This window comes from Arachis hypogaea, chromosome 20 (assembly GCF_003086295.3).
Source record: "Arachis hypogaea cultivar Tifrunner chromosome 20, arahy.Tifrunner.gnm2.J5K5, whole genome shotgun sequence".
Classification (NCBI taxonomy): Eukaryota; Viridiplantae; Streptophyta; class Magnoliopsida; order Fabales; family Fabaceae; genus Arachis; species Arachis hypogaea.
This window is the reverse complement of record NC_092055.1, coordinates 24,239,849-24,263,642: the sequence shown is the minus strand read 5'-3', so window position 1 is coordinate 24,263,642 and position 23,794 is coordinate 24,239,849. Positions and strand designations below refer to the sequence as shown.

The 23,794-nt window shown below is 38.4% G+C and overlaps 1 long non-coding RNA gene across 1 annotated transcript in view; it reads left to right on the top strand.

The window, feature by feature from the left end:
* Window positions 1-22,379, top strand: part of LOC112783717 (uncharacterized) — a 45,471-nt gene extending 23,092 nt beyond the window's left edge. Inside the window, exon 2 of the long non-coding RNA XR_003193548.3 lies at window positions 21,930-22,379. This is a non-coding gene — a long non-coding RNA (uncharacterized lncRNA). The remainder of the gene's footprint in view (window positions 1-21,929) is intronic.
* Window positions 22,380-23,794: the final 1,415 nt, after the last annotated feature.

The window sequence follows — 23,794 nt, the reverse complement described above, 5'->3', positions numbered from 1 at the left end:
TGGGAAGGAATATGGTTCAGGAATTCTACGCTAATCTGTGGCAAACAGACAGGCAGAGAATATCTGGAGCTGCCCTCTATGACTATAGGACTGTGGTCAGAGGAAAGATTGTTCACATCTACCCTGACAAAATCAGGGAGATCTTTAAGCTACCTCAGCTGAAAGATGACCCAGACTCCTTCAATAGGAGAATGATGAGAACAAACAAGGGCCTGGATAATATTCTAGAGGATATATGCGTCCCTGGAGCCAGGTGGACCACCAGCACGAGGGGTGCCCCAAATCAACTCAAGAGAGAAGATCTCAAACCAGTCGCCAGAGGATGGCTGGACTTCATTGGGCGTTCTATATTGCCCACCAGCAACCGTTCTGAAGTCAATATTAGAAGAGCAGTGATGATCCATTGCATTATGTTGGGAAAAGAAGTAGAAGTTCATCAACTAATCCCATCTGAATTCTACATACTTGCCAACATGAACTCCAAGGATGCCAGGTTGGCTTATCCAAGCCTAATCTCTATGCTCTGCAAAGACGCTGGAGTAAAGATGGGAATAACAGAGTATATCTCAGTGGAGCAACCAATCACTAAAATCACAATGGAAAAACAACAAATGCAGGATGACCCCATCAAGAGGAGGGCGCAAGAATTCCTACCAGAACTCCCTCAATTTGAATACTGGGAGCATCTTGAGGCATCTGTCACTAAGTTGCAAGAAACCATGAACCAATTGAAGGAAGAACAGCAAAATCAAAACAGCATGCTTTGCAAACTGCTCAGAGAACAAGAGGTGCAAGGCCGTGAATTAAGAGAACTAAAGCATCAGAAACTATCTCTTGAAGGGCCAAGCACCCCACAGACTAAAGAGGCATCCGCTTCCCAAAGTCAAGGTTGTTGAGTTCTAATCTTAACCTTAACCCTATGATAACTTTTTTTTATTATTATTATTTGAGTTTTACCTTAGGAGTCATATAGTGGTAATTAGTATTTATATTTTGATTTTATCCCCAATTAAGCTATAATTTATTTTTCTCATCATCATTAAACATGAATAAAATAGAAGATTTTCTTTAGAATAAGGAGGCAATATTTTTCGAGTTTTTAATAAAACAAATTCTAATTGTTTACATGTGGTGGCAATGCTTTCTGCCTTCTGAATGAATGCTTGAACAGTGCATATGTCTTTGGAATTTGATGTTCTTGAATGTTAAATATGTTGGCTCTTGAAAGAATGATAAATATGAGACATGTTATTGGTAATCTGAAAAATCATAAAAATAATTCTTGAAGCAAGAAAAAGCAGTGAATACAAAGCTTGCAAAAAAAAAAAAAAAAGAGAAAGCAAGCAGAAAAAGCCAATAACCCTTAAAACCAAAAGGCAAGGGTAATAAAAAGGATCCAAGGCTTTGAGCATCAGTGGATAGGAGGACCTAAGGAAATCAAATCCTGGTCTAAGCGGCTAAACCAATCTGTCCCTAACCATGTGCTTGTGGCGTAAAGGTGTCAAGTGAAAACTTGAGACTGAGCGGTTAAAGTCAAGGTCCAAAGCAAAGAGAAGAGTGTGCTTAAGAACCCTGGACACCTCTAATTGGGGGCTTTAGCAAAGCTGAGTCACAATCTGAAAAGGTTCACCCAATTATGTGTCTGTGGCATTTATGTATCCGGTGGTAATACTGGAAAACAAAGTGCTTAGGGCCACGGCCAAGACTCATAAAAGTAGTTGTGTTCAAGAATCAACATACTGAACTAGGAGAATCAATAACACTATCTGAATTTTAAGTTCCTATAGATGCCAATCATTCTGAGCTTCAATGGATAAAGTGAGATGCCAAAACTGTTCGGAAGCAAAAAGCTACTAGCCCTGCTCATTTAATTAGAATCTAAGCTTCACTCAAAAACTCTGAGATATTATTGTTTCTTGAATCATGTATATTAGATTTTATTTATCTAGTTGCTTGAGGACAAGCAACAGTTTAAGTTTGGTGTTGTGATGAGCGGATATTTTATACGCTTTTTGGGGTTAATTTCATATAGTTTTTAGTATGTTTCAGTTAGTTTTTAGTTTATTTTCATTAGTTTCTAGGAAAAATTTATATTTCTGGACTTTACTATGAGTTTGTGTGTTTTTCTATAATTTCAGGTATTTTCTGGCTGAAATTGAGGGAGCTAAGCAAAAATCTGATTCAGGCTGAAAAAGGACTGCTGATGCTGTTGGATCCTGATCTCTCTGCACACGAAAAGAAATTTCTGGAGCTACAGGAGTCCAATTGATGCGCTTCCAATTGCGTTGGAAAGTAGACATCCAGGGCTTTTCAGCAATATATAATAGTCCATACTTTGCTCAAGGATAGATGACGTAAACTGGCGTTCAACGCCAGTTCCATGTTGCAGTCTGGCGTCCAGCGCCAGAAACACGTTATAAGTTGGAGTTCAACGCCAGAAACAGGTTACAGCCTGGCGTTGAACGCCCAAAACAGCCCAGGCACGTGAGAAGCTTTAGTCTCAGCCCCAGCACACACCAAGTGGGCCCTAGAAGTGGATTTCTGCACTCTCTATCATAGTTTACTCATTTTCTGTAAACCTAGGTTACTAGTTTAGTATTTAAACAACTTTTAGAGATTTATTTTGTATCTCATGACATTTTAGATCTGAATTTTGTACTCTTTGACGGCATGAGTCTCTAAACTCCATTGTTGGGGGTGAGGAGCTCTGCTGTGTCTCGATGAATTAATGCAAGTATTTCTGTTTTCCATTCAAACATGCGTGTTCCTATCTAAGATATCCATTCGCACTTCAACATGAATGTGATGAACGTGACAATCATCATCATTCCCCCACGAACGCGTGCCTGATAACCACTTCCGTTCTACCGTAGAATGAATGAATATCTCTTGGATCTCTAAATCAGAATCTTCGTGGTATAAGCTAGATTGATGGTAGCATTCAAGAGAATCCGGAAAGTCTAAACCTTGTCTGTGGTATTCTGAGTAGGATTCAGGGATTGAATGACTGTGACGAGCTTCAAACTCGCGAGTGCTGGGTGTAGTGACAGACGCAAAATGATAGTAAATCCTATTCCGGTACGATTGAGAACCTGCAGATGATTAGCCGTGCGGTGACAGCGCACCTGGACCCTTTTCACTGGAAGGATGGATGGTAGCCATTGACAACGGTGATCCACCAACACACAGCTTGCCATAGGAGAACGTGCGTGCGTGAATCAGAAAACAGAGGAAAGTAGAATTTCAGAAGACAAAGCATCTCCAAAACTCCAACATATTCTCCATTACTGCATACAAGTATAATTTCTGTTCTGCCCTTTTTACTTTTTACAATTCAAATTAAAAATTATTATTGATATTATATCCTGACTAAGAGTTACGAGATAACCATAGCTTGCTTCAAGCCAACAATCTCCGTGGGATCGACCCTTACTCACGTAAGGTATTACTTGGATGACCCAGTGCACTTGCTGGTTAGTTGTGCGAAGTTGTAAGAGAGTAATGTGAATATTGACATTACAATTTTGTGCACCATGGATCTATACACATGAGGAAGACGATTGAAGAAGCTCAAGAACTCATAGTTACGGTTGCTAGAAATCAGCATCTGTACTCAAGCAGTGAATCCTTTATAAAAGAAGAGGCTAGGGTAGTAACTACTGATCCTAATCCTCAAGAACAGATTGTTGAACTTAATCAGCAATTACTCCTTGTGACAAAACAATTAGCAGAATTTAAAGAGATGCTCCAAGACACTAAAAATGCTAACAAGAATATGGAAGCACAATTGAATCAGACAAGACAGCAACTATCTAAACAGATAACAGAAGAATGCCAAGCTGTCCAATTAAGGAGCGGGAAGACATTGAATAAATCAGCTCAAAGTAGCAGAAAGCCAAGAAAGGAACAACTGACAGAGGATGACCAAACCACTACCCAAAATCCCTCTAAGGACAGCAAGAGCCCAGAGAGGAATAATTCTGGCTTTCAAACGCCAGAAAAGGGTGAAAGATTGGCGTTAAACGCCCAGTGGATGCCCACTTCTGGTGTTCAAATGCCAGAAAAGGGAGAAAAGTTGGCGTTAAACGCCCATTCCCTGCCCAGTTCTGGCGTTCAAACGCCAGAAAAGGGTGGGAAGCTGGCGTTAAACGCCCATCCAGCACCCAATCATGGCGTTCAAACGCCAATGAGGGATCAGACACCTGCAAGTGCTGATAGTAACCCCTCTAAGAAGGCTTCTCCAACCACCTCTGTAAGGAATAAACCTGCAGCAACTAAGGTTGAAGAATATAAAGCCAAGATGCCTTATCCTCAGAAACTCCGCCAAGCGAAATAGGATAAATAATTTTCCCGCTTTGCAGACTATCTCAGGACTCTTGAGATAAAGATCCCATTTGCAGAGGCACTTGAGCAAATACCCTCTTATGCTAAGTTCATGAAAGAGATTTTAAGTCATAAGAAGGATTGGAGAGAAACTGAAAAAGTGTTTCTCACTGAAGAATGCAGTGCAGTCATTCTGAAAAGCTTACCAGAGAAGCTTCAAGATCCAGGGAGCTTTATGATACCATGCACAATAGAGGGTGCTTGTACTAAGATAGCTCTACATGACCTTGGAGTAAGTATCAATCTAATACCTGCATCCACCATCAGAAAGCTTGGCTTGACTGAAGAGGTCAAACCAACCCGGATATGTCTTCAACTTGCTGATGGCTCCATTAAATACCCATCAGGCATAATTGAAGACATGATTGTCAAGGTTGGGCCATTTGCCTTTCCCACTGACTTTGTAGTGCTGGAAATAGAGGAGCACAAGAGTGCAACTCTGATTCTAGGAAGGCCTTTCCTAGCAACTGGACGAACTCTCATTGATGTCCAAAAAGGGAAAGTGACCCTGAGAGTCAATGAGGATGAGTTCAAGTTAAATGTTGTCAAAGCTAGGCAACATCCAGACACGTCAAATGACTGCATGAGCGTTGATATTATTGACTCCCTGGTGGAAGAGGTCAATATGATTGAAAGTCTTGAATCAGAGCTAGAGGACATCTTTAAAGATGTTCAGCCTGATCTGGAGGAATCAGAGGAAATAAAAGAACCTCTGAAAATCCCTCAAGAAGAGGAGAAACCTCCTAAACCCGAGCTCAAACCACTACCACCATCCCTGAAATATGCATTTCTGGGAGAGGGTGACACTTTTCCAGTGATCATAAGCTCTGCTTTAAATCCACAGGAAGAGAAAGCACTAATTCAAGTGCTAAGGACACACAAGACAGCTCTTGGGTGGTCCATAAGTGACCTTAAGGGCATTATCCCAGCGAGATGCATGCACAAAATCCTATTGGAGGATGATGCTAAGCCAGTGGTTCAACCACAGAGGCGGCTAAATCCAGCCATGAAGGAAGTGGTGTAGAAAGAGGTCACTAAGTTACTAGAGGCTGGGATTATTTATCCTATTTCTGATAGCCCCTGGGTGAGCCCTGTCCACGTTGTCCCCAAAAAGGGAGGCATAACAGTGGTTCATAATGAAAAGAATGAACTGGTTCCTACAAGAACAGTTATAGGGTGGCGTATGTGTATTGACTACAGAAGGCTCAATACAGCCACCCGAAAGGATCACTTTCCTTTACCATTCATAGACCAAATGCTAGAGAGACTAGCAGGTCATGAATATTACTGCTTTTTGGATGGCTATTCAGGTTACAACCAAATTACAGTGGATCCTCAGGACCAAGAGAAAATAGCATTCACATGTCCTTCTGGAGTATTTGCCTACAGAAGGATGCCTTTTGGTCTGTGCAATGCACCTGCGACCTTTCAGAGATGCATGCTCTCTATTTTCTCTGATATGGTGGAAAAATTTCTGGAAGTCTTCATGGATGACTTTTCAGTATTTGGAGACTCATTCAGCTCCTGTCTTGACCATTTAGCACTTGTTCTGAAAAGATGCCAAGAGACCAACCTAGTTTTAAACTGGGAAAAATGTCACTTCATGGTGACTGAAGAAATTGTCCTTGGGCATAAAATTTTAAACAAGGGAATAGAGGTGGATCAAGCTAAAGTGGAAGTAATTGAAAAATTACCACCACCTGCCAATGTAAAGGTAATCAGAAGCTTTCTAGGACATGCAAGATTCTATAGGAGGTTCATGAAGGATTTTTCAAAAATTGCAAAACCTCTAAGCAACCTGCTAGCTGCTGACACGCCATTTGTGTTTGACACAGAGTGTCTGCAGGCGTTTGAAACCCTGAAAGCCAAGCTGGTCACAGCACCAGTCATCTCTGCACCTGACTGGACATTACCATTCGAACTAATGTGTGATGCCAGTGACCATGCCATTGGTGCAGTGTTGGGACAGAGGCATAACAAGCTTCTGCACGTCATTTACTATGCTAGCCGTGTTTTAAATAATGCACAGAAGAATTACACAACCACAGAAAAAGAGTTACTTGCAGTGGTTTATGCCATTGACAAGTTTAGATCCTATTTAGTAGGTTCAAAATTGATTGTGTATACTGACCATGCTTCTCTTAAATACCTACTCACAAAGCAGGATTCAAAACCCAAGCTCATAAGATGGGTGTTGCTTCTGCAAGAGTTTGATATAGAAATAAGAGACAGAAAAGGGACAGAGAACCAGGTAGCTGATCACCTGTCCCGGATAGAACCAGTAGCAGGGGCGTCCCACCCTCCTACTGAGATCTCTGAAACCTTTTTGGATGAGCAACTCTTCGCCATTTAGAAAGCACCATGGTTTGCAGACAGGAAAAGGAAGAAGCATGAAAGGCTTTTCTCAATACAGAGTCAAATAAAACCCCCCACATTCAAACTCTAAGTTTGGTGTTGGAAGGCCACAACCAAACTCTAAGTTTGGTGTTAAGAGGCCATCATCATGCTCTGAGTATCTATGAGGCTCCATGAGAGCCCACTGTCAAGCTATTGACATTAAAGAAGCGCTTGTTGTGAGGCAACCCAATTTTACTTATCTATGTTAATTTCTATTTTCCATTGTTATTTTATGTTTTCTGTAGGTTGATGATCATGTGAAATCACAAAAACAATTGAAAAAGCAAAAACAAACTGAAAAACAGAATGAAAAATAGCACACCCTAGAGGAGAAGCCTACTAGCGTTTAAACGCCAGTAAAGGCAGCAGAATGGGCGTTAAACGCCCAGTCTGGCACCATTCTGGGCGTTTAACACCATAAATGGGCACCAGACTAGCGTTTAACGCCAGAAAAGGGCAAGAAGCTGGCGTTAAACGGCAGAAATGGGCAGCAACCTGGCGTTTAACGCCAGGATTGGCAGCAAAGGGCATTTTGCAAGCCTAATTGGTGCAGGGATGGGAAATCCTTGACACCTCAGGATCTGTGGACCCCACAGGATCCCCACCAATCTCAACTCATTCTCTTACTTCTTCACACCTTTTCATAATACTCTTCCCCAAATAACCTCCACCAACCACCTCCATTACTCCTCCAAGACCATCATACAAACCACCTACACCCACCCACTCAAATTCAAACCATCACTCCTTCCTTTTCCACATCATAACCACCTAAAACCCCCCTTGGCCGAATAACTCACACACCTCTATTTCATCCATCTCTTCTTCTTCTCCTCCTTTCTTTATTCTTTTGCTCGAAGACGAGCAAACCTTTTAAGTTTGGTGTGGAAAAGCTCAGCTTTTTCTGTTTTTCCATAACTATTTATGGCACCTAAGGCCAGAGAAACCTCTAGAAAGAAGAATGGAAAGGCAATTGCTTCCACCTTCGAGTCATGAGAGATGGAGAGATTCATCTCAAAGGTCCATCAAGACCACTTCTATGAAGTTGTGGCCAAGACTCCTCATTGAAGAGGACAAGCCCATCACTAAGAAAAGGATGGAGCAAACAAGAGAGCCCACTCATGGACCTCAACAAGAGCATGAGGAAAATCATCATCATGAAATTCCTGAGATGCCTCAAGGGATGCATTTTCCTCCACAAAACTATTGGGAGCAAATTAACACCTCCCTAGGAGAATTAAGTTCCAATAGGGGACAACTAAAGGTGGAGCACCAAGAGCATTCCATCCTCCTTCATGAAATTAGACAAGATCAAAGAGTCATGAGAGAGGAGCAACAAAGGCAAGGAAGAGACATTGAGGAGCTCAAGCACTCCATAACATCTTCAAGAGGAAGAACTAGCCGCCATCATTAAGGTGGACCTGTTCTTTAATCTCCTTGTTCTTTATCTTCTGTTTTTCGAATTTTTATGCTTTATGTTTATCTATGTTTGTGTCTTTATTACATGATCACTAGTGTCTTAGTGTCTATGCCTTAAAGCTATGAAAATGAATCCATCACCTCTCTTAAATGAAAAATGTTTTTAACTGAAAAATAAAAAGAAGTGCATGAATTTCGAATTTTAAAACAGATTAATTATTTTGATGTGGTGGCAATACTTTTGTTTTTCTGAATGAATGCTTGAACAATGTATATTTTCGAATTTGTTGATTCATGAATGTAAAAATTGTTGGCTCTTAAAAGAATGATGGAAAAGGAGAAATGTTATTTGATAATCTGAAAAATCATAAAATTGATTCTTTAAGCAAGAAAAAGCAGTGAAAAGCTTGCAGAAAAAAAAGAGAAAGAGAAAAAAAAAAGAAAAAGAAAAAGCAAGAAGAAAAAGCTAATAGCCCTTTAAACCAAAAGGCAATGGTGAAATAAAAAAGGATCCAAGGCTTTGAACATCAGTGGATAGGAGGGCCTACAGGAATAAAATCCTGGCCTAAGCGGCTGAACCAAGCTGTCCCTAACCATGTGCTTGTGGCGTGAAGGTGTCAAGTAAAAAACTTGAGACTGAGCGGTTAAAGTCGTGGTCCAAAAGCAAAAAGAGTGTGCTTAAGAGCTCTGGACACCTCTAATTGGGGACTCTAGCAAAGCTGAGTCACAATCTGAAAAGGTTCACCCAGTTATGTGTCTCTGGCATTTATGTATCCGGTGGTAATACTGGAAAACAAAATGCTTAGGGTCAAGGCCAAGACTCATAAAGTAGCTGTGTTCAAGAATCAACATACTTAACTAGGAGAATCAATAACACTATCTGGATTCTGAGTTCCTATAGAAGCCAATCATTCTGAACTTCAAAGGATAAAGTGAGATGCCAAAACTATTCAGAGGCAAAAAGCTAAAAGCCCCGCTCATCTAATTAATACTGATCTTCATAGATGTTTTTGGAATTCATTGTATATTCTCTTCTTTTTATCCTATTTGATTTTTAGTTGCTTGGGGACAAGCAACAATTTAAGTTTGGTGTTGTGATGAGCGGATAATTTATACGCTTTTTGGCATTGTTTTTAGTATATTTTTAGTATATTTTAGTCAGTTTTTATTATGTTTTTATTAGTTTTTAAATAAAAATTAATTTTCTGGACTTTACAATGAGTTTGTATGTTTTTCTGTGATTTCAGGTATTTTCTGGCTGAAATTGAGGGACCTGAGCAAAAATCTGATTCAGAGGCTGAAAAAGGACTGCAGATGCTGTTGGATTCTGACCTCCCTACACTCGAAGTGGATTTTCTGGAGCTACAGAAGCCCAATTGGCACGCTCTTAAGTGCCTTGGAAAGTAGACATCCTGGGCTTTCCAGCAATATATAATATACCATACTTTTCCCGAGATTTGATAGCCCAAATAGGCGTTCCAAGTCAGCTCAAGAATTCTGGCGTTTAACTCCAGAACTGGCACAAAAGCTGGAGTTAAACGCCCAAACTGGCACAAAAGCTGGCGTTTAACTCCAAGAAAAGTCTCTACATATGAAAGCTTCAATGCTCAGCCCAAGCACACACCAAGTGGGCCCCGGAAGTGGATTTTACACTAAACACCCTAGCTTACTCATTTTTTGTAACCCTAGGTCACCAGTTTACTATAAAAAACTACTTTTAGTGATTCATCTTGTACCTCATGACACTTTACACGTTTCATATTGTATTCTCTACGGCATGAGTCTCTGAACCCCATTGTTGGGGGTGACGAGCTCTGCTGTTCTTCATGAATTAATGCAATTACTACTGTTTTCCATTCTATCACGCTTGCTTCTATTCTAAGATATTCATTCGCACTTCAACCTGATGAATGTGATGATCCGTGACACTCATCATCATTCTCACCTATGAACACGTGCCTGACAACCACCTCCGTTCTACCTTAGATTGAATGCATATCTCTTAGCCTCATGATTCAGATCAGAATCTTCGTGGTATAAGCTAGAATTATTGGCGGCCATTCCTGAGATCCGGAACGTCTAAACCTTGTCTGTGGTATTCTGAGTAGGATCTGGGAAGGGATGACTGTGACGAGCTTCAAACTCGCGAGTGTTGGGCGTAGTGACAGACGCAAAAGGATCAATGGATCCTATTCCGACATGATCGAGAACCGACGGATGATTAGCTGTGCGGTGACAGCGCATTTGGAACATTTTCACTGAGAGGACGGGAAGTAGCCATTAACAACGGTGATGCCCAACATAAAGCTTGCCATGGAAGGAGCCTTGCGTGCATGAAGAAGAAGATAGTAGGAAAGCAGAGATTCAGAAGACAAAGCATCTCCAAAGCCTCAACCTGTTCTTCATTACTGCATAACAAGTATTTATTTCATGTTATTTTACTTTTTACAATTAAATCTGAGAATTATTGATATCCTGACTAAGAGTTACAAGATAACCATAGCTTGCTTCAAGCCGACAATCTCCGTGGGATCGACCCTTACTCACGTAAGGTATTACTTGGACGACCCAGTGCACTTGCTGGTTAGTTGTGCGGAGTTGCAAAAGTGTGATTGTAATTTCGTGCACCAATAACCAACTCAAAAGGTGTCCCAAACCAACTCAAGAGAGGAGATCTCAAACCAGTTGCTAGGGGCTGGTTGGACTTCATTGGGCATTCTATACTGCCCACTAGCAACCGCTCTGAGGTTACTGTCAAAAGAGTGGTGATGATTCATTGCATTATGCTGGAAAACGAAGTGGAGATTCATCATCTGATTTCTTGTGAGATCTACACAATTGCAAATAAGAACTCCACTGAATCCAAATTGGCTTACCCAAGCTTAATCTCTCTGCTATGTAAAGATGCTGGGGTGAAGATGGGGGTAGATGAGTTCATCCCATTCGAGCACCCAATCACCAAGAAGTCAATGGAAGGACAACAAGTGCAAGATAACTCCATCAAAAGGAGGTCACAAGAGTTTCTCCCAGAAATTCCTCAGATTAACTACTGGACCCGCCTAGAAGCATCTGTCACCAAGCTGAAAGAAGCTATGGATCAACTTAAAAAAGAACAGCAAAATCAAAATAGCATGCTCTGCAAACTACTTAAGGAGCAAGAAAAGCAAGGGCGTGAGCTACAGGAGCTAAAGCGCCAGAGGCTCTCCCTTGAGGGACCAGACACCCCACAGATTGAAGGAACATCCATCTCCCAAAATAAAGGTTGTTGAGTCCTAATCTTAACTCTGTGATAATTTTTATTATTAGAAACCTATCTTAAGAATTATATGAATATTAGTAATTAGGGTCTTTATTTTTAATTTTATTTTTATCTCCAAGTAAGCTATAATTTATTTTTCTCTTCATCATTAAACATGAATAAAATAGTAGATCCTTTGAGTAAAGATGCAATTATTTCGAGTTTTTAAGAGTAGAATTCAAAATTATTTAATTGTGGTGGCAATACTTTTTGTTTCCTGAATGAATGCTTGAACAGTGCATATTTTTTATAGTGAAGTTTATGACTGTTAAAATTATTGGCTCTTGAAAGAATAATAAAAAAAGAGAAATGTTATTGATAATCTGAAAAATCATGAAATTGATTCTTGAAGCAAGAAAAAGCAGTGAAGAACAAAGCTTACGAAAAAAATGGCAAAAAAATTAAAAGAAAAAGAAAAAGCAAGCATAAAAAGTCAATAGCCCTTTAAACCAAAAGGCAAGGGTAAAAAGGATCCAAGGCTTTGAGCATTAATGGATAGGAGGACCTAAAGGCATAAAATTCTGGCCTAAGCAGCTGAATCAAGCTGTCCCTAACCATGTGCTTGTGGCATGCAGGTCCAAGTGAAAAGCTTGAGACTGAGTGTTTAAAGTCGTGATCCAAAGCAAAAGAGTGTGCTTAAGAACTCTGGACACCTCTAACTGGAGACTTTAGCAAAGCTGAGTCACAATCTGAAAAGGTTCACCCAGTTATGTGTCTGTGGCATTTATGTATCCTGTAGTATGACTGGAAAACAAGATGCTTAGGGTCACAACCAAGACTCATAAAGTAGCTGTGTTCAAGAATCAACATATTAAACTAGGAGAATCAATAACACTATCTGAATTTTGAGTTCCTATAGATGCCAATCATTCTGAACTTCAAGGGATAAAGTGAGATGCCAAAACTGTTCAGAAGCAAAAAGCTACTAGCCCCGCTCATCTTATTAGAATTTGAGCTACACTTAAAACACTGGGATTCTATTGCAACTTGATCCCTTTTTTATCCTATTTTATTTGTCTAGTTGCTTGAGGACAAGCAACAGTTTAAGTTTGGTGTTGTGATGAGCAGATATTTTATACGCTTTTTGGTGATATTTTCATGTAGTTTTTAGTATGTTTTAGTTACTTTTTATTATATTTTTATTAGTTTTTATGCAAAAATCACATTTCTGGACTTTACTATGAGTTTGTGTGTTTTTCTGTAATTTCAGGTATTTTCTGGCTGAAATTGAGGGACCTGAGCAAAAATCTGATTCAGAGGCTGAGAAAGGACTGCAGATGCTATTGGATTCTGACCTCTCTGCACTTGAAATGGATTTTCTAGAGCTATAGAAGTCCAATTGATGCTCTCTCAACTGCTTTAGAAAGTAGACATCTTGGGCTTTCCAGAAATATATAATAGTCCATACTTGGCCCGAGATTTGGTAGCACGAACTGGCGTTTAAACGCCAGTTCCTTACTCTTTTCTGGCGTTAAACGCCAGAACTGGCATAAAAGTTGGAGTTAAACGCCCAAACTGGCACAAAAGCTGGAGTTCAATGCCAGGAATAGCCTATGCACGTGAAATCTTCAATGCTCAGTCCAAACACACACCAAGTGGGCCCCAGAAGTGGATTTCTGCACTATCTATCTTAGCTTACTCATTTTCTGTAAACCTTGGTTACTAGTTGATTATAAAAACCCCTTTTAGAGATTCATTTTGTACCTCATGACACTTTTACATCTAAATTTTGTATCTTTTATGGCATGAGTCTCTAAACTCCATGGTTGGGGGTGAGGAGCTCTGCTGTGTCTCGATGGATTAATGCAATTACTACTGTTTTCCATTCAATCACGCTTGTTTCTATTCTAAGATATTCATTCGCACTTCAACATGATGAATGTGATGATCTGTGACACTCATCACCATTCTCAACCTATGAATGCATGTGATAAACCACTATTTTATGGTTTATCTTGTGCTCAATTGAGTGGTTTTTATCAACTCTTTACCCACTTATTCATACTATTTGCATGGTTTCACATTTACCTTCCTAATTATGTGCTTTGATTGAAAACATGCTTCTTTGGCCTTAAGTTCCCTATGTTTAATCCTCTCTTATTACCAATAGATGCCTTGATATGTGTGTTAAGTGATTTCAGAGATTACAGGGCAGGAATGGCTCAGAGGATGGAAAGGAAGCATGCAAAAGTGGAAGGAATACAAGAAGTTGGAGAAATTGCTAAGCTGTCCAGCCTGACCTCTTCGCACTCAAACGGCTATAACTTTAGCTAAAGAGATCCAAATGATGCGGTTCCAGTTGCGTTGGAAAGCTAACGTCCGGGGATTCGATTTGATATATAATATGCCATATTTGCCCTGAGGATAGGCGACACGAACGCGTGCTCCACGCGGACGCGTCGCAGTGACGAAAAACCAGCGTGGCAGATTTCGAAACCAGCAAATTCTGGGTTGTTTCTGACCCAGTTCTCGGCCCAGAAAACACAGATTAGAGGCTATAAAGTGGGGGAATACATCCATTCATCAACAAGCTTTCAAATTCACAATTTTAGGATTAGATGTAGTTTTTATAGAGAGAGGTTCTCTCCTCTCTCTTAGGATTAGGATTTAGGATTTCTTTGCTTTCAGGATTGTTTCTTTTTATCAGGTTCAATTTTCCTTTTATTTATTTTTCCAATTTAATTTATGAACTCTTTCATGTTACATTTGATATCTTTATTAGTGCAACTTGAGGTATTTCAGATTTATGATTGCTCTCTTTTATTTATGATATAAATAATTTGAATTTTTCCCTTTTGGCTTTGGTTGAGTCATTGGAGACACTTGAGTTATCAAACTCATGGTTGATTGAAAATTGGAATTCTTCCAGAATTAATTCGGGTTCCAATAACTCTAACTTTTCCCAAGGAAAGACTAGGACTTGAGGAATCAGAATTAATTCATCCACTTAACTTACCTTCATAGTTAGAGGTTAACAAAGTGGGAGAAAAATCCAATTCTCATTACAATTGATAAGGATAACCAGGATAGGACTTCCAGTTTTCATACCTTGCCAAGAGTCTATTTTATAGTTATTTATTTTATTCTTATTATCATTCAACATACTGCTTCCTTACTTTCAAAACCCCCAATTTACAAGACTCATAACCAATAATAAGAACATACTTCCCTACAATTCCTTGAGAAGACGACCCGATGTTTAAATACTCGGTTATCAATTTTAAAGGGGTTTGTTACTTGTGACAACCAAAACTTTTGTAAGAAAGGTTGATTGCTTGGTTTAGTAACTATACTTACAATGAGAGTTTACTATAACTTCTAAACCATCAATCTTCAGTTCTTTCAAAATGGCGTCGTTGCCAGGGAATTGCAAATGTGTGCCTTATTATTGGTTATTGTAAATATTTGCTTTTTGCTTGTTTATTTGTTTTTATTTTTTCTTTTTCATAAATTAAGAGGTTATTGGTTTTTATTTAGTTATTAAAAATTTTTCAAAAATTTGTTTTTCGTGTTCATCTTGACCTTCAAGTTGTTCTTAGTTGTTTTCTTCGTTTTGATCTAAAAATTTTCAGTTTGGTGTCATTTTATTGTTTTTCCCTTTCCTCATTAAATTCAAAAATTCAAAAGTTAAAACTCAAATTTCAAATTTCAAATTTCAATTTTCAAAATTCAAATTTCAAAATTTAAATCTTTTTCAAAAAAATCATATCTTTTTCAAAAATCAAATTTCAATATTTAAATTTCAAATTTCAAAATTCAAATTTCAAAAATTAAAAATTCAAAATTTTAATAACCTTTTAATTTAAAATTTGTTTTTATTTTCGTTTTTAATTTTTATTAGCTACCATGAATTCTCACCCCTCTCGCTTTGAGTTTGGTTCTAAATCTGTTGAAAGGAGTGGAAGCTATAACAGGAATATGCATCAAGGTCTAAGCAATCAAGGATGGATGGAGCTAAGAGGATCTGATCAACCCTTTAGGCAACAACACCCTCCAAGATATCATGGGCAAGGACCACTCTACAATGCATACCAAGATGATAAATATGGTGGACCCCCTTGTAATTACCAACAAGTCCCACCCTGTGCTTATGAACCACCTTCCCAACATACCTTTGAACCACCAAACTCACAAGCCCCTTTACACCATTTACCTCCATATGACCCTAACACACATCCACCATACCAACCACCCTATGAACCGAATGAACCATACATAGATCCACCCCAACCTCCATTGGATAACAATACACTCATCTCTAACATCATTGGTCTCACCTCTACACTTCAAAATCTTATATCCTGCATGAACCAACCCTCTACCTCTAATATTCAACGCTCAAGCTATAGTGCACTTTCTTTTCAACCACATAATGATCTTTTCATCCCATCACCACCCTCCATGGAAGAGCACCCACATCCATCAATCCAAGAGCAAGATGATCCCAATTATGCTATTGATATGGAACAGGAAAGAAGGAATCATCTTTGCGAATCCATACTTCATAAGGAGCTAGAGGAGGCCCTATGGGTAAAGGTAGGAGAGACCCTTAAAGATGAAAGAGTAGTTGAAAGGAGTTGTCATGGAAAGAAAATCATCGAGGATGAGTACGATTTTATACTTAAACAACTGGACAAAGCAGCAATTATTAAAAAGGAAGAAGTGGTTGCAGACTTAAGAGATGCTGTACCTCCATGGAAAAGTCAAGACATAGAGCCTCCTTCCAAGACGGTTGCATTTGATGTTGAGGAGGGTGTACAACCCCCAAGGCATGTCATGGTTAAGGACTTGGAAGAGGTCGATCAAGAGATGGAGATTCAAGAAAAAGAAGCACAACCTCTCATGCCCTTGGTGAGCAATGAAGAAGAGATTGAACGGGAAGAAAGCTACCAAGAGGAAAGTGTTGATATTGAAGAAAATTGCAAAGAGGTGGAAGTTGTCAGAGAAGAGCACAAGGAAGTGGAGCCTACAAATTTGTTAGAAATACCTCCACCTAAGTTGCCATCATCCTTCACAACATTCAAGTGGGAAAAATTCATATCCCTTAGCTTTCTAATTCCACTTGAATATGGGCTACTGGAGATGGATGGTCAACTTAGAGCTCTTTGTGGCATTAAGAGTAAGAGGAAGATGGTCAGTGGTAAGAATTATCCTGCAAGGTTCATTATGGTTGGAAGCTTTAAGTTTAAACGCAAAGGTTGGTGTAGAGCTCAATTGAATGGGTCTAGGAAGTTGTTTGGACGCTTCACTGAGAATTCTAAAGATGAACCACCTGGATGGAATCATAATAATCAACTTGAAGATGGGTGTAGAAACAAGATTTGGGATCCCGGAGGCCATTGGAATCACAAACATTGGTGGAGATTCCTGAATGAGTTCAAGCACAAGCCACCATAACAAAGGAATCCCCAAATGTCCAACTTAAGGACTTTAACTAAAAGTGCTAGGTGGGAGACAACCCACCATGGTATAATCGTTCCTTTCTTCAATTTTGATTTTATTTCATTTTGTTTGATTTTGAGTTTTATTTTATTCTGTTTTCATTGAACCTGGAATTATTCATAGCATCCATATTATCATTGCATTTTGCATCTGCATATTGCATAAAAAAAAACACGCACGCGACGCGGCAGCGTCGCTGACGCGTCCGCGTCACAAGTGCATTAGGAAGAAAAGAAAAGTGGACAGAGAGTCACACGAGAGCGTGGATGGAGGCGTGCCTTTGGCACAAATTGATCCACGCGATCGCATCACCGACGCGGCCGCGTCATTTGGAAAATAGCCTCCCACGCGTCCGCGTCGCCCACGCGAACGCGTGCTCCAACAGATCGACGTCAAAGGGGTGCATGGCCGAAAGTTGTACTAGAGTAGGGCTGGACTTGTGCTAGAAGCCCAAGTCCTCCCACGCGAACGCGTCACCCACGCGTCCGCGTCATATTGAAAATAAGGCCATTCACGCGATTGCGTCCACCACACGACCGCGACACCCAAAAATTTGGCGAAAAGAGTTTCGAACAGAGAGTTGTGCGAACGCGAGGCTGCACTCGCGCCAATCGCACAAATCAGGCCACGCGATCGCGTGACCCACGTGTCCGCGTCACCTGACCTTATCGCGCACCACGCGACCGCGTCACCTACGCGTCTGCGTCGCCTGTGCCGCACAACTCATCCAAATCAGCGCCAATTATCTTCTCTTTTCTTTTCTAATCCTAATTTCTTCTATCTTTTCTTCTTTCTTTCTCACTTTATTTCTTTCACTTCTCATTCCTTTTCACCTTCATTCTATTTTACTCAATTTATTTGTATATTTCATTCATTGCATTTTAATTTTGTGTATATTTTTATTTTTCTTTTCTAAATTTATTATTTTACCATTGGTGTTAAATGTTCTTATTCAACTGTTGCATCTTTTCTTGAACTATTTTTATTGACTTGTTTTACACTGTGGAATGATATTAATTATCTGCCAATGTCAATATTTTATGATATTTGCACTTCATTTGCATTGACATGAACTTATATTGATATTTTCATTACCCACACTCCTCCCCTTTGTTGCAAATTTTGCACCACTGGTATGCCATGTGCTTCTATTGTTTTCTCACGTACATGTTGAAGCTTCCATGTAAATGAGACCCTTATCAGTTGGCATTAACCCACCCATACTTCATTTATTTTCTTATCTTTATCTCTGGGTTACTGTTCTTCTTTTTCTCTTCTTTCAGGCTGGCCACCAAAGACGGAAAAAGGGAAAAACTTCTAAAAAGGGAGACAAACAAGTCCATCTACACAATTCTTGAAGAAAAGCATCAGTTGGAACAACCCGTCCACCTGCACATCTCAGCATGCACTGAGGACGGTGCAATCTTTAAGTGTGGGGAGGTCGATACCGATCTCCATGGGTTAGCTATTTTCTTCTTTCCAACACCATTGTTTTATTTTCCTTGTTAGTTATTGCATTTGCATGTTTGATTGCATGATTATTTGATTTTGTGCATATTTTACCACTTGGTTGAAGTAATATTTTCTTTTTCAAGAAACCTTTTAAGAGCATTTCACTAATTTGAATAAAATTTAATGTTACACTTGTTTGAAGAAATATTATACTGGAACATGGTTTAGAGCTCGAACACACAAAACCTGTGAGATTTTTGAGCCTATTTGAATTGGTTGTATTTTACCAACCAATATTTTATTTTTAGTGTGTGTTTTTCTCTCTAAAATTGTGATCTTTGTCTTGCTTAATTCTATATTTCCATGGTTTGATGTATGCATACACTTACATGATTGAGGCCTTTGTTTCACTGAGCTTACATACCCATATGGCCTTACCCTTTCATTATTCTTTGCAAACCAATGTTGAGCCTATTATACCCCTTTGTTCTTTACTTTAGCACATCATTAACTCTAAACGAAAAACAATAATGTCCTTAATTTGAATCCTTGGTTAGCTTAGACTAGTGAGAGTGCTCATGAATTAAGTATGGGAAAAGTTGAATTTGGAAACATTTGGTTTGAGAATTGAGTATGTTAGAAATTTCTGAAAATGTGAAAAAAAATGTTTAGGACATGATTCATGCATCCAATAATTTAATCATATGCATTGAAAAAATGAAAAGAAAAGAAAAAAAATATATAAAAAAAGTGAGAAAAAGAAAAGAAAAAAAAAGAGCAATTAAGCAAAAAGGGGACAAAATGCCCCAAAGTAAGTGGTGAAAGCAATGCATATGTACTGTACTTGAAATTAGAATGCATGAATATGTGGAAAACATGGTTAATGGATAGTTAGATGTGGTATTATGATTACATGGATTGTCTAAAGTTAGGTGGAAAGTTTAAGTTAATTAAGGATTCAGATTTTAGTCCACTTGGCCAAATACAATCCTACCTTGACCCTAACCCCATTACAACCCTTAAAAGACCTCTTGATATGTGTATCTGTGTATTAAATTTATATTGATTGTTAGATGAAGAGCAAGCCTTAGAAAGCAAGGTTAGTGAAGAATTGAGAGAATCGAACCTAAAACACTTAAGTGATTAGAGTGCATACACTTCCAGTGAGGGTTCGATGCTCGATTCTTTGTTCCCGGCTTTCATGAGCAATTTTCTTCTACAAGTCTATTTGTACTTCATTTTTATGATTTGAATTAGTGAAATCCAGTTCATGTTTATTCTTGGAGAACTTATTTACTCTTAACCAAGTAAGTAAAAGCATTTAGCATGTAATTGCATTCATAGGTTGCATTTCATACATTCTACCATTCCTCTTCATCTTTATAGCTTCTCTTGAACTTAGCATGAGGACATGCTAATGTTTAAGTGTGGGGAGGTTGATAAACCACTATTTTATGGTTTATCTTATGCTCAATTGAGTGGTTTTTATCAACTCTTTACCCACTTATTCATACTATTTGCATGGTTTCACATTTACCTTCCTAATTATGTGCTTTGATTGAAAACATGCTTCTTTGGCCTTAAGTTCCCTATGTTTAATCCTCTCTTATTACCAATAGATGCCTTGATATGTGTGTTAAGTGATTTCAGAGATTACAGGGCAGGAATGGCTCAGAGGATGGAAAGGAAGCATGCAAAAGTGGAAGGAATACAAGAAGTTGGAGAAATTGCTAAGTTGTCCAACCTGACCTCTTCGCACTCAAACGGCTATAACTTTATCTACAGAGGTCCAAATGATGCGGTTCCAGTTGCGTTGGAAAGCTAACGTCCGCGGCTTCAATTTGATATATAATATGCCATAGTTTCCCTGACGATAGGTGACGTGAACGCGTGCTCCATGCGAATGCGTCGCAGTGACGAAAAACCAGCGTGGCAGATTTCAAAACCAGCGAATTCTGGGTTGTTTCTAACCCAGTTCTCGGTCCAGAAACACAGATTAGAGGCTATAAAGTGAGGGAATACATCCATTCATCAACAAGCTTTCAAATTTACAATTTTAGGATTAGATGTAGTTTTTAGAGAGAGAGGTTCTCTCCTCTCTCTTAGGATTAGGATTTAGGATTTCTTTGCTTTCAGGATTGTTTCTTTTTATCAGGTTCAATTTTCCTTTTATTTATTTTCCCAATTTAATTTATGAACTCTTCCATGTTATATTTGACATCTTTATTAGTGCAACTTGAGGTATTTCAGATTTATGATTGCTCTCTTTTATTTATGATATAAATAATTTGAATTTTTCCCTTTTGGCTTTGGTTGAGTCATTGGAGACACTTAAGTTATCAAACTCATGGTTGATTGAAAATTGGAATTCTTCCAGAATTAATTCGGGTTCCAATAACTCTAACTTTTCCCAAGGAAAGACTAGGACTTGAGGAATCAGAATGAATTCATCCACTTAACTTACCTTCATAGTTAGAGGTTAACAAAGTGGGAGAAAAATCCAATTCTCATTACAATTGATAAGGATAACCAGGATAGGACTTCCAGTTTTCATACCTTGCCAAGAGTCTATTTTATAGTTATTTATTTTATTCTTATTATCATTCAACATACTGCTTCCTTACTTTCAAAACCCCCAATTTACAAGACTCATAACCAATAATAAGAACATACCTCCCTGCAATTCCTTGAAAAGACGACCCGAGGTTTAAATACTCGGTTATCAATTTTAAAGGGGTTTGTTACTTGTGACAACCAAAACTTTTGTAAGAAAGGTTGATTGCTTGGTTTAGTAACTATACTTACAACGAAAGTTTACTATAACTTCTAAACCATCAATCTTCAGTTCTTTCAGCGTGCCTGACAACCACTTTCGTTCTACCTTAGATTGAGTGTGTATCTCTTTGGTTCCTGGTTCACGAGTTTGATTACCTCTCCTGACAACAGAGCATTCAAATTTGTGAGATCAGAGTCTTCGTGGTATAAGCTAGAATCAATTGGCAGCATTCTTGAGATCTGAAAAGTCTAAACCTTGTCTGTGGTATTCCGAGTAGGATCCAGGAAGGGATGACTGTGACGAGCTTCAAACTCACAAATGTTGGGCGCAGTGATAGTGTGCAAAAGGATCAATGGATCTTATTCCAACACTAGTGAGAACCGACAGATGATTAGCCCTACGAAACCCGTAGCTGGACCATTTTCACTGAGAGGACGGATAGTAGCCATTGACAACGGTGATCCACCAACATACAGCTTACCATGGAAGGAGCCTTGCGTGCATGAAGAAGAAGACAGTAGGAAAGCATTATTTATAAAAGTATTATTTAATCCCTGTTCTTTAACTCATTCCAATTAAAACTGAGAATTATTATTGATATCCTGACGAAGAGTTACAAAATAACCATAGCTTGCTTCAAGCCGACAATCTCCGTGGGATCGACCCTTACTCACGTAAGGGATTACTTGGACGACCCAGTGCACTTGTTGGTTAGTTGTGCAGAATTACAAAAGTGTGATTGTAATTTCGTGCACCATATAGGTTGGTAGCTGGAGGAGTGCAACTGCTGATACTGGACCACCGGTGATAAAATGGGCACCAGGAAGTCTCATGTTCGCAACCGGATCTTCTGAGCTATCATTTTGGGTCCCAGATTTGTCTAAGTTGGGATCTTATGTTGGAAGAAAGTAAAAGCCATACATGATGGAGGTTCTGTTTGCCCCACAACTCACTGAAAGATACTAGACTATGATGGGGGGTAACAAATAAGGGTGAGTTTTTCTTATTTTGACTGGTTCACCAAACACACCCTTTAGTGACAAACTTTACCTGTGTGACCGGGTATATAGAAGTATATCATTATATAAAAATATCAATGAATCAAAATGAAGTTATTATGTCTTTTGGTTCTTCAGTTGTAACTTGTTTCTCTTTTTTCATCATCACTAGATGAAAATTATCAGGTATAGTCAAGCTTGTTCTCTCACTAAAGATTTCATTTGAGCACTTGTTAAGGTCGAATTTTGTTTCTATCATTAAATTATGTTAGCATTATTACGATGTACGAAATATAAGAACATAAAAAAAAATTTTTTATAAATCGTAATATAGAAAGCTTGTCTATTATGACTAATCAAGAAATTTAAGTTAAAATTGAGTGTGTTAAGACCACATTAATGTTAAAATCTTTGAACCTTTTAAAGTTAAGAAAGATAATTAGTCTTGCATTCTATATGTACAGCAATATAGCAGTGAATAGCTTGCTTTCAAAAGCAAATCTGTAAAGTGTAAACGGTGTTTACTGCTTTAGAAAACACCGGTCAATAGTTCCTTGAAGAATAACATACATTGGTAATTTAAATTTCTTAATTTTTTGTTTGGAAATCAACATAATAATTTTAGGATTTAACTAATTTGTGTTTTAATAATACATTTTAAAAATATAATAATAGAAATTTTTTTATATTTTCATATTCAATACATTGAAAACATAAAAAAAATTACAATAATTTTTAGAAAATATTTTTTTATGATATATTTAACATATACTCTTAAAATATAATTTAGCAAAATTCATAATTTTATTGTCGGAATTGTTACAATCATTGTCAAGGATATCACTAGTGGATAAGGATTGAATCTAGTTGAGTAGTTGATGAATAGAAGGGGAAAGGGTTAACAGTTGTTACCTTGTTGGCTAGATTGCAGGGACCATTTTAGACACAACGCTCGTTAAACATTTTTATCTTGTGTCCAGCATGTCTCGTGCGTCTAATAATTTGCACGAGGTGCACCTCATTCAGACTTATATACATTCTCATTGCTAGATGCAATTTTAAAAAAAAATATAAAAGAAAACCTGCTCTAGTCTGACGCACTTATACCCCCACTTGGCCACTGCCCACTTGAGTCTTGATAACATGACACTGACTCAACCATCTACGTACTTGATGGTGAAGCAACAAGCAAGTAGCAGCCATGCCCTCCATTTTATATAGAAGCAGAAAAACAGAAATTATTTTTAATATAGAGATGAAGATAGTGTTTTATTTGAATATTGATATTTGAAATGTAATACAGTATTGTGGATGTATAAAAAAATATTTAACATAAACTCTACGTGTTGCTTGGATATTGACATGTGTCCAACACGAATTCTGCATGTTGCGAGGATGATGACACATGTTCAACACGCATCCTGCATGTTGCAATACACATCCTGCATGTTAACTCTCTACCTACAAAATCCACCCACTTGTAATTGCACTAAATAATCTTATTTTTAACAAAAATACCAATATTTTTTATATAAAAAAAATTAATCGCAGAAAAATGTCATTTTATATAAAAGTGTTTGTGACTTGATTGGTTCAGTCCAATAAGTTAATAATAGTTTGTTAGAGATA